At 47.7% G+C, this 12,249-nt stretch overlaps 1 protein-coding gene across 2 annotated transcripts in view; it reads left to right on the top strand.

The window, feature by feature from the left end:
• Nucleotides 1-12,249, top strand: part of NTRK3 (neurotrophic receptor tyrosine kinase 3) — a 221,475-nt gene that overhangs the window by 35,892 nt on the left and 173,334 nt on the right. The window lies entirely within an intron of this gene.

Here is a 12,249-nt window from a genome sequence, read left to right on the forward strand (position 1 = left end):
CATAAGTGTCCAGCTGCTGGGCCACTGTTAACCACCAGGTACAGTCTTCCAGGAAATTCCCACATCCTTATGGCCAAGGGCACGGATTTCTTTTCTGGATATGTATTTAGTTTTCCCCAAGGTGACAAAGGAAAGCCTGAATTTCAGGAAAATGTGCAAGATGCTGCATGGGCTTGAAATGCCACATCAAAGAAACTGCGTCCAAGATCAAATGCCTCTCAGTCCTGGTATAGGTATAAAAGATCAAAAAAGGAGTTGATGAGAGGCCTCATGGGCACAAGGTAATAGGCTGGATGGAGAGATGTGTACCCCTTCTTTTTTAGAAACCAATGCCTAGTGGTTTTTTTCATGAAAAACTGTCATAGCACACATCTGTTGGAGTCTGGATGCATGAGGCCATCAGTATGGGCATATTCCTGGCAGAGAGAGACAGATGTGACCTGCAGAGCAGGATAACTTTGTCTTTGGATGTCTGCTCAGAGATGATCTGAACTGAAAACCCCAAAAGCTTCCTTTTTGGAAAACCAGTCACAGTTGCTAAGTGACAGTAAAGTACTTGCTAAATAGGAGATCTGCAGTACCAAAGGGCATGAGTAGTTTAAGGACCACGAAGCCTTCTTGAATTTGAAGAAGTGCAATTTTGTCATAAACCCTCCTTAATGCTGACCACTGGGATTTTTCCACTTTCTGACTCTGTTCTTTTGATTTGTAATGTTTCTTTTTTTGTTTTGTTTTTTGTGGGAAGCCTTCTCTCTAAGTACTTCTTCCAGCTGATTATTTTTTTTCTCGGGGGGAGGGAAGTGTTTGTCAATTGAACAGTTGCTGTTTATGTATCTAGCAGATAAAATAAATAACATTTGATTCCTGATGAAATTAACTGGATATTGTAGGAGTTCAGAAGGCCATGAATGCTTGCTTTGAGGCTGGATGTGTTGTTAATATGTACATATGCAATTGTTACTGCTTTTTCCAAAAGTGCTTGTTTTTGTCTTTGGAGATTACATTTGAGATTGTGGGGGGAAAAAAAAAATCCCACATCCATCTTGTGTCAAGAGTTAAGGTTGGTACGTGGTGATGAAATATGTGTTTGTTTACTGCTTGGGCCCTGTAAGATTGATTACCACCTTAACATCTTTCTTCCCTTGCCTTTTGAAGCTCGAGGCAAGTGAGTATATTATTTGGTTAGTGTTGGCCAGTGGGTTTTCATGCTGTTCCTGGGACCTGGCAGCATGGATGTTTGCAAGGTGGATGTCTCCCACAGTGGATGCTGGGCACCTGGGAATGGAGACCTGATGTTTGCAGGGATGGTGGCTGCCTCCTGCTCCCCAGAAGCTCTCAGGCCATAGTGCTGCTGCTCCCTTGCAGCCAAGCTGCTTTTTCAGGGTTCTCTCACCCTGATGTAGCTTCACAGGGTTGGTGCAGTCTGGGCAAGACACATGGTGCCACTTTGGGTCCTCTCCATGGTCACAGCACCAGGCAAGTGCATCAAGGTGTCTCCTTGGCTGCTCTGCAGCCACTGCCTCCCAGGGAGCTTGGCTTGCAGTAAGCCTGATGTTTTCTGCAGCCACTGCACGTAGGAGCCAGGGATAAAGGGATTAATGGAAATGTCACTCTGTTGTAAGTCTTGAGCTACTGTAACCAGGTACAGTAGCTGACAGGAGCAAGGGATACTGTGCCAATCCCCCAGCTGGCTGCAGCTGGATGGGTGTGAGGCTGGAGACCACGGGTTGTTTTGCTTAAGGCTTGTTGAGTTACTGCTACGTGTTATCACTGCTGCCCTGGTTTTCCTTCTCCTTTGCTGGCTGTTTGGATGGTTTCAGGTGGAGTTAATAAGATGGTAAATGTTTAATACATGTCCGAAGTTTCATTTCCAGGGAGGGCTGGCACAGGGTGATGAGGACTGGGGCTGGACCCTTGCAGGGTGGTTCAAGCAACACCAGGCATTTTTCCACATGAAGCTCATTTTGTGAGGGGTAAAAAAAGCTGTTTTCTACTCCTTCCCATCCTGGGTTAATTCTCAGCCTCCTGGTGAAATGAATTTTTTCCCCAGTGCCTTTCATCAAGGTTTCCTCCTCTCAGATGGACCAGATAGCTCTGCCTTCTCTTGGCAAATTCTATTTCTGGCCCTTCCTCTGCTCACACACTTGTCTTCAGCCTCCAGCTGTGCAATCACAAGCAGATCACTTATCCCAGCTCTAATTGCAGGAGCTCAGAGTTGTGGGGGGTTTGTTTAGGATAATGGTTCTGGATGTTAGGCTTGTTTTCTTTACCCCCTTCCCCATCACAGAGTCAGGGAGGAAAGGTGAGCAATCCATGAAGGTGATTTTCAGCACTCAGCTGTAAAGTGGTAGACTACAAAGTGCTCCAAAGCCCAGCCTGCCAGGATCATGCCTGTCCTTTAGGGTTTTAAATTAGCTGCATAAATGTAAAGGGCTTGAGGCCAACCTAGTTGTGGAGGAGCAGTGGGTGACTGGGAGCCAGAGATGCGGATCTAGACATAGTTTTGTGTCCCTCTTCCCTCTCTTTGAGTAGAATTATGTCTCTGATCTAAACTGGATATCATCCAGCATAATTTTGTGCCCTCACTGGACATCATCTCACTGGGCAAAGTTGCACTGGTGTCTTTCTGGTTCCATTTCTGTGCAGCTTTGGGCAGCCCTTTGTCTAATATGGGTATGGTCCTGGAGAACATTGAACTGGATATGAGGATCAGCAGGTCTAGGCTGTGGAAAACTGAGCCCTTGTAGCCAAGATTGGTGGAAATTAGTGCTAGCAGGTGATACAGGTGGATGTAGACAAGGTTTGGTGTTGATAGAAAAACTCAGTCTTTGGCTTGAGGCTGTACAAGAAAACTTTAGGATAATATGGTTCCAAAATTCAAGACGCACAAGCCATCAGAAGACATATTTACTATGTCACTGTGTTCAGCTTATCTGAGAAAGACTTGCATGATCTCACTCCCTCTGCCCTTCTAATAACACTGGAATGTTTTGGCCAATTTTATTTGAACCTGATAGAAGATTACAAGCTATGAGGATATAAAGTTTCTACGTGTACCCTGGAAATAGGAAGAATAGTAAAGAGAGGCTGTTGAAGTGCAGTGTGTTGGAAGAATACAATATTATCATATTCTTCATTAGGCACTGGGAATATAGGAGTCTATAGGAGAGCCCAGTTTCATGGTGCACCAGGAATCAGTGTACAGGAGAGGACAGGACCTGTTTGCTGTTGGTCAAAGCATCCAGCCTTCACTGGCTGTGGGACAGTAAAGCTGTACATGTAGGAGGGTGGGCCCTCAGCATATCACCTAGAGCTAGACAAGTCTATTTGCAGTGCCCACGTGCCCTTTACAGAGAAACAGGTACTTAAGAGACTGTGATTCCCTCTAAATGCTTTCCTGGGCGGCTGTGTGCTCAGCCAGTCAGGAGACACTGCCTTGTATTTACAGAAGGCAATTGTGCACACCTTATTTATTGTGTAGTAAAGAAAACAAATTAAGGCTGTGCAATTATTGAGATAGGCACACTTTTAAACAAGGTTTAAGTAGTCAGATTTCTATTTAGCAAATTAATAATTGCAATTTCTGTCTGCATTCAGAGGCTCTTCTTAAACTGTGTTCTGAATGTTTATACGTGCTCTAAATTGGTTTGTGGGCTGGCCAAGACACAGCTCCTGTCAAAGAGCTCTGTCAGTGCTGTCTGCCAGAGTAAGGATGGGGTTGAGGATGAAGCTTTCTCTTCCAGTGTTCACTGAAGGGTCTTAGAGATGGAGACTCTGGGGAGCTTTATGCTGAGTGTAACTGTTTTTTGAGTATGGTATGGTCAGATCACCTTCTGTTGTACAGGCATTATTCTGTGATCCTATCAGCCTTTCTTCCAAAAATGGGGATTAGGGAAGATCTGGAAGGTGCTGGCAGGAACGTGTAGAGACCAGCTTTGCCTGGTGAAAAACTGAGCTGGCTCATCTATGGGACTGTTTTCATAAGCAAACCTGAGCTGTGATTAATCTGGAGCCTCTCAGAGCCCCCTCTGTGGATTGTGTTTTCTGAGGATGGGGCTAGATTTGGTGTCCTGTTGGGTTCATGGCAATTGAGCAGTGTCATATGAACTGGTACCCTGGTTGTAGCTATGGGAACTCCAAGAGATGTGTTTTAGGCTTTGATAGGAAAGAAGCTGGGCTGCATTCCCTGAAAAGTGATGTGACTGAGGCAGCACATGGTTGCTGAGTTGCTCTCTGCCCTCAGTGCTGTTTCAGGACAGCATTTTAAAGCCTTCCAGCAAATGAGGCCCATGCAGTTTTGAAGGGCTGCAGAAAACCATCTTTGCCAAGGCTGGCAAAGTTCAGCTTCTTTGCTCTGGGTCTCTGGGGGCTTGACTGAGATCTTACACTAACTAAAGAAATAAACAAAATCTCAGATGCTGAATTATTGCAAGTATAGCCTGTTTCCTTTCAGTCGTGGCCTGAGGGTCATTTTCCCCTGCTTTATAGTTAATGATCTATTACCTTGCTCTGGAAGAGCTATTCTTATATACAAAGCAGGGTTAAACTCTCTCTCATTCTATTCCTGTAACCAGCTCCAGGCCCTGTGACTGCCTGCAACCCTTGGTTTAATTCTGGGTGTCCTATTATCCTTCATTCTCCTTCCTGATGATTTTTCCTTGCTTTGTCCTTTCATCTCTGCACTGCTGTCATACCCATCCTGGCAGTCTCTTCCTAACCCAAACTGTCATGTGTTAATTGCTCTTGATTTTCCCCTCCGTGCTCTCAAGGCAGTGCAACCTAACAAGTCTGTGTGCATCAGCCAGGGCACAGTATGTGACTATACGTAAGCTCCACGCTCACTGGGAGGGTGAAGTAAAGTGCATTTACCTAAACCACCTCCCTGATAATTTAATGTATTTTATTTTGCTTTTGCAAAGGACTAAATAGGAACTGAATTTCTCCATAAATATAGGCAAAATAAGGAGTACGAGAAAGAGGTAAACAGCCTTTAATTTCCATTAGGAGAATGTTCCTTTGCTTTCCTTAATCAGGCAGGCAGCTTGCATACCCTTGAATGCCCAGTTGTACTCTAAGGATATTCCTACTCCAGTTCCTTCTAGGAGCAAATGGCTGTGCTGTGATTTATTCAGGAAGGCATTTCCCCCCCCATGTCTCTGGTTCTTCTAGAAAATACTGGGCATGCTTATAACACAGCCACTAAAATAAACAGCAGTAACATCTCCTCTGCTTCCATCGACTTCTCTGTTCTGCCCCCCCCATCTCTTTTGTCCCCTGGCAGCCAGTGTAGCACAGCCACTTGCTGATATGCTAATCAGCAGCAGTGGTTTGATGACATGTTTGCTCCCAGTGGTTACAGCAGGTGACTGATAAGCGATTAACTGCAGTTATTCCTTTTTCTGCAGAGAGAGGTCCTGTGTTCTACCAGCCATTGTGAACAAGGCCAGAGGAGAGACCAGTTCCCTGTAGGACTATGGCTGTGTTGAAACCATTTGACCTGCATTCAGAGGGCTGAGCAGCTAATTTCTGGCTGCAGGTTGCTCCACTCAGCTGTGGAGACGATTTATTATATTGTTATGGGAGGTGGAGCAGTGAGTTTGTGACAGATGTAATCTCTAGTAGGACCTGAGAAAAAAAACTTTCCAACTGAAGCACTGTGCACCTTGAAGCAAGTATTGTCCCGCATCAGTTGCCCATCTGAAAACCTGGAATAATAACATGTCTCCTCTCTGTTCTTTGATCTATTTGCAGCATAACACCTTGTATGGTTTCTGGTGAAACCTGGCCTTCAGGTGTGGGATGCTGTTGCAATGTAAGATGTGATGTTGTTATAACTCAAGTATTTGTTGCCTGCTTGGATTCTTATGTTACACCTGTCATTCTGGTACCTGGGCTCTCATGATTTTGCTGTGGCTTTGTCTCTCCTTCCTTCCTTTGAAATGTTGAGATGTTCTTTCCAGCTCTGCACTGTGTGCCTAGGGGACTTATTTTCCTTTCTGAAATATGGTAAGTGGTCTTTTGGCAGACTTGTGAAGTGGGTAACTGTGGCTTTGCAGAGGTGTTGGTTCCCCCCCCACCCTGCCCTTTAAAAAAGGCTGCAGACAATGCTGGAAATATTTTGCATGAGACTGTTCCTACCTCTGTGTGTGTTTTTACAAGCTTTGTTTCAGGATTGGGAAAAAAAAAATTGTACTTTAGGCAAGTTGAGGTTTTTGGGTGGCTAATCTTCTGTCACTTAGTCATTGCAGTGCGACAATGGCCTGGTGGATGTCCTGTTGTGAGCTTCCCTTCAAAGAGAGGTCAAACATTCCTCTCAGCTGTGATCCTGAATGTGAGGTGTAGTTGTGTCTTGGTTAGACCTTGTAATGTCTCTGAGGCCTCCAGCAGCACAGAATCAGCTGATTACTGGGGATTTGGGCATGACAAGGACTGGATCTTGTCCCAAGGCTTCTGAGGTGACTGCAGCATGGAGGTACTCCAGGAATGGCTTCTGGCTGTCTCTTTTGCTTGTTCCCCAAACCCTGTGGCTCAGTTTGATTAGATGTGGTGCAAGGCACGTCTTACCTGTCTCACCAGTATGAGAGGTGCAGCACAGGAAGGAGGGCCCTCAGGAGGGACCTGAGGATGTGGAGACTTGCTTGAAAGCTGCTGGGGGAGAGAGTGAACAATCATGGCGTGAGGGAAAGTTGTGAATCAACACAGGTTATCTCACTTGGGATTATTCCTTCCATGATACTGGTTTACTAACAGTGTGATTGCAGGGCTGATTTTCCTTTTTTGATATATGGGCAATAGGCACCGGGGTAGAAAAACAGAAACATTAAAATAATACATTATTTGAGCAATAAGGTATGACAGGGCATGAATGATAGGACATTAGTTCATGATGGTGTGTGACTAGGCAAAAATTTAAATGTCATGTCAGGCGGTCGTGTGTTTTATTGGAGTTATTAAATTTTATTAGAAATCTAGGCGAGAGGGTGGAGTTTCTCCACCAGCCCCCTCCCCTCATTTGGTTGTGAAGGGATGAGCTGTGAGTCGTGTCAGATGCAAGAGACCGTGGGATATTTACAAGGTTCCCGATAAGAGCCAGAGGTTTGTGTTCCCCAGGAGCGGTGGGCAACAGTGTCTGTAGAGCTGCTAGAGCCTGACTATGCTCCATGTCCCTTGTCCTCCGGCAGCCGAGACTTTTCCCCGGAACGTTCCCCAGGCAGATCTGCTGGTGCCCGGGAGCGTGCGCGCCGCGGGGCCGCGCTTCAGCACCACGGACAGGGACGGGTCCTGCCCGGTCCTGCCCTGCCCCCCCTGGTGCACCCTGGCCTTTTGGCTTCTGACACAGATGCCCATCTTCCTGCCTGCAGTTGAGCTTCCTTGCTTCCCAGTCTTCAACCCAGACCAGCCCTTCCTGCATGTGACTTGGCCTCTCAGCCTCCCATCCTCCAGAATTTCAGGCCTCCCTGCCTCCAACCCCATTCTCCAGCCTTCTGTCTTCTCTGCCTGCAGCCCTACCTCCCTGCCTCACAGCCAAATCAGCTGTGACCTCTCTGCCTGCAGCCTAGAACCAGCCCCTGCCACCCTCTCTAGCCTCATCGCAGCCTCTTGGCCCTCCCTTGCTCTCTGCTTGCAAGTCTGGCCTCTGACCCAGCCTCCCTGCCTGCACTGAGACCTCCCATCTTCCCTGCCTTTGGCTCAGCCTCAGCATGCAGCTTGGCCTCCCTGCCTGCCTCTTGGAACAACCCCATTCTCCTTCCAGCCCCAGCCGAGCACCCTGGGGCAGTGAGTGAAGCAGTGGCTGGGCACTCCTGGCTGCGGGTGCAAGATGGATGAAACCATCAGGTGTGAGCCCACCTGAGGGACAGCTGGCTTGGTTTCATTGCCAGCTGCACCTTCACTCTTCCATGTCTTCTGCTGTGAAGCCAGTCTGCTGAGACACCTGCTTGACAGATGTAATATAAACTTTCTGAACTGCAGTGGCTCCTGGCACTGGCTTTGTTCTGCAGCATGAATGGAGTTGTCTTGTAGCACCACTACCTGCTGCTGTCTGTGGGTTTCTCACATGAGTAGTTCTCTAGGAGAACTGTCATCCAACCTCACTGCACCCGCAACCCCTGGGCTTTGGCTAAATGTTTGTTGTATCCAGTTATGCATGTGGATAATTGTGGGTAATTTGCTGTCTCGGAATAAAGAAGGAATGCCTGCTGCAGTCTGAAGCACTCAGTGCTTCATGGTAATTAGTTGTTTCATTTGAAAATATTCCTCACAGTGACCAATCTTTGAAGATAAAGTGTGGGTGAAAGATACTTCTCCTGCATAAGTGCAACATGGATTGACAAGAGCAGGAAACGTATTAGCTTCCATGTCCAGACACTCTTGTGTTTTTTTGGCAGAGTTAATTGTCAAAGCCAAGGCGTGTTTCTGCTTTTGGGATGGCTGCAAGCGAGGAGTGCAGTGAGCAGGCTGTGCTGGGCTCTGACTACACTGTCACCAGCAGTGCCCTGTCGCCTTCAGCCAAGTGTGTCTGGGGCTGTGATGAAGCACATCATAGCCCGGCTCAGGTGGAGATGCAGGCAGGTCTCTGCTAGGAGCATTACTCCTGTCTGTGTGCATGGGTTCTGCAAACAGGAGTGTTTCTGCCCAAAAGCCTGTGCTCATGCTCAGGTGCTCCCAGGGTTCGGCTGCCTCCCTGCTTTGTGTTCCCACGCACGGGCCCCTGGAGGGAAGGAGGAGCCTGGTGCAAGGCAGCTCCCTGCTTGATGCTGTCTGTCTCCTAGGCTGAGTGTTTTTCTTGCTGTTTGATGAGGTGTAGCTGGAACACATCAGCCTTGTCTCCTGCTGTGGCCAGGAGCCTCTACACAGCATTGGAGGTGGCAGCTGCCATGTCCATGCTGACAGCGTGGTCCCTTCGGTCCCCTATACCCTATGCATGCACCTCCCTGTGCCAGCCCACTGTCCAGCTCTGGTCCCTCGTGGTGTCCAGCCATTGCCCCTGGGCCTGCTGTGGGTGCAGGTAGCCCTGCTCCCCACTGAGGTGAGGTGAGTGCTGTAGGCTTTCATTAGCTGGTGTAAACACTGGACTTTGGCAGCAGTCTGCTTTTCTGAGCCCAGGAAGACTATTTTTCCTTTTATCTATAATTTATTGGATTGTCAAGCCATTAAAGTTTTAATGGTAATAAGAAGTAAAGGAAACTTATTTATTCTCTGCAAAGGTGGATTTCATTCCAAGGATGTGGGTTTGGGGCTTGTTGGGTTGTTGTTTTTTTGCTCTTCTCTGGCAAGAAGTGTTGGCTGCTCATGCTCCCTTCCAGTGTGTTCAAGTGATCTTCCCTGCAAAGTTCACCACTGCAGTTCCTGCTTGGCTCAGTGTCTTTCCAGCCCTTCTCCCACACAGGACCTGTTGGCCAAATGAAATGGGAAAGGAGAAGCAGGGAAAATATAGTGAGGTGGGAGTATTCATGTGTTTGAGGAGGAGTAATGAGAGAGAGTCACAAGTTCCCTATCTTTCACTTTCTCCTGCTGTTGTGCATCTCTTGCATCTGCTTCCCATCCTCTGTGATGGATTTGACTGCTGAGGAAAAGCAGGGAAGGGCTTTTTTGGGATTGTGTAGCACTTGCCTTCTGTCAGCCTATAGAGCTGCCAGTGGTGACTAGGGATAAAAAGTGGATCCTTGTGATATAGCAGGACCAGGTCTCCTTCCTGAGGTACAGGAATGCAGAGAGCAGAGCTTTGGACTGGTCAAGGATGAGTAGGGGATGGGATGTGACTGTGGGAGGGACAGGGACCAGTCTAGAGAGAGAGGGTTGCAGAGAAAGATTGGAGCAAGGAGTCATTAGGAAAGAAGGTTGAAATGGAGGAGAAAGGGAATGGGTTGCAGAAAAGGTGGAGAAAATGGATCTGGCAAAGAGAGGGTGTTGACTGGGGAAGGGAGGAAGCATGTGTGTGAGAGCTCTGCAGGAGAGAGCAAGTGTAAGGGAGAAATGTTTTGCTAGCAAATACTTGGGAACTGTGCCTCTCAATTAACCAGAACCTTCCTCTCTCCTTCGCTGTGGCTTTGGAGGCAATGTTAGAATCTTCCTAATTATTTTTTTTGGATGAGTTTTGCAATCCTGATGATATTAATTATTCTTAAAGGTCAACAGCACTCACTTGAATCCCCTTCTGTTCTATCATGTAATCAGTTAATTAATTGGAAACCATTTAGCAGTGTCTGCTGAGAGCTTAGCCTGCTTCATGCTCTGTTGTTTTGCTATTGCTAGGAGATACGTTTCTATGTGTGTGTGCACATATTCATATTTGTACCCCTTTCATTCTTCAGGAGCTCTGCAGAGCCCTTGGTACTGTCCCAGCCCATTGCAGCCTCTGGCACACCTTTTCAAGGCTGGCAAATTAGGGCTTAGGCACAACTACTTCCTTTCTATTTACTTAACCCCCTGCAAGAGCATTGTTTGAGATTATTTCAGGTTTGTTGATTTCTCGACATCCAAGTAGGTGAGGATTTTTTTTTTAATAAGTTTTACGCAAGAGCCCTCTGACAGCTGAGAACACAGCTCTAGTTCAGAAGGGAGCTGGAGGACCAGTCTGTCCCAGCAGCTCTGTGCTTGTTGTGTTAAAGTTGAGACTATTGTGGACCTTGTCCAGCTCTCCCAGTGCATTTGGGGGTGACATTCCAGCTGCAGTGGTACCTCTTGAACACCTGTCCTTGCTGTTTTGGTGTATTCAAGAAGGTGGAGCGGAACATGCAGGAGCCAGGGAGGGCATATATCTGGGATTTGGTGTCACCCTGTCCTCAGAGATGCTGGGAAATGCCCCCTGGGGACAATTCTCCATCCTGCACCATCTCCTTGTGCTGTGTCTCTTCACAGCACAGAGCTCTTTGCCTGCACAGTGGTCAGTTTGCTCTTGATCTGCTGGAAACCTGTGAGTAGGAGGCAATCCCTGGTTGTTCTCAGCTCCCAGCTTGAAGAAACATGCAATTTGAAGGAAACAGGCAGGGTAAACTCAGTCCCTCACTGGAGCTGTTGGCTGGTGACCCTTGTTTTCAATTGGCATACATCTCTAATGTTATTTCTCTGTGCCGAAGCAGTAGAAAAGCCCTGTGTACAGCTATATTCCAGACCTAATGGATCCAAAATTACTACAGTTTGGGAGAGAAGAGATGTGGTAGACGCACAGCAGCTCTGAGGATGTCTCATCTGCAGGAGGGCAGCTGTGGAGAAGGGATCTTGCCTGTTGTAGGTTGATTTACTTTTCTTTGAGCAGAAGACTGGCATGTTCCATGGATGCTGCTGGACTGTGTCCTGCAGGGGAACTGGCAGGCAAAGGGAAAGCAACTGCAGGGCTGACCCAGCTTTTAACCTTTCCTCGAGTCCTCTGAGAGCCCAGATGTCTTTGGAGAAGAGCAGTGGAAACTGCACAAAGCACAGGAAAGACAAGCATAGTCCAGAGGGTCAGATCCCTGCATCTGATCTGCCTCAAAGCCTAGAGGACAATATTACCCACATCTGGTGACAGCTTCCCATCTGTACCCTGTGCTGAACCAAAACCATGAGCAACAACAAGCTCTGAGGGGTGATTTGTCTCCAAACAAAGCTTCAAGCAGCTGGGAGATGCCTCAGAAAAGATGACTTGGAGGGTGTGGAAGTGACATGGGGTTGGAGATGGCCTTTAAAATGGCCTTTAAAGTGTTCTGGGATGGGCTGGGATGAAGGCAGCAGCAGGAGATGACTTGCTGCATTGGCAGGGGCCGTGGGAGGAGAGGCGGAGGGCAGATGTGCGGCTGGCGTCAGCTGAGGAGCCCTGTGGTGGAGGTGTGGTGCCTCCTGCCCTCCTGCTTGCTCTGCAATGTCTGTTTTGTGATGCTGCTGTGTCAAGAGCAATGCAGGAGACCAGCCCCTTCCACCTCCTTCTGCCCTGTTTTGGCGGCACTTGGAATTTTACAAATCAAGACTGTGCAACTGGGGAATACAGAGTGGTGGTGGTTTCTCCTGTGGCATGGCAGCTCCACTGCTAGCAGGCGGGCATTGGAGTGCCAGAGCCTCTTCTCGTGTGCCACCAATGATGTTTTCTTGCTCTCCTCTAATGCAGGATGCTTTGAGTTTGGGAAGTTATTGCATATTTTGGCTCTAGCCCTGGAACAAGAAGTAACTTGGGGAAAATGAGATGATAATGTGATGGGACGTGCTGTGTGGCAGATGCCTGACAAGATGCAGGACGGTACCTGTGGATATGATGGAGTTAGTTACACTTCCCAG

Source organism: Apus apus, chromosome 10, assembly GCF_020740795.1.
Source record: "Apus apus isolate bApuApu2 chromosome 10, bApuApu2.pri.cur, whole genome shotgun sequence".
Classification (NCBI taxonomy): domain Eukaryota; kingdom Metazoa; phylum Chordata; class Aves; order Apodiformes; family Apodidae; genus Apus; species Apus apus.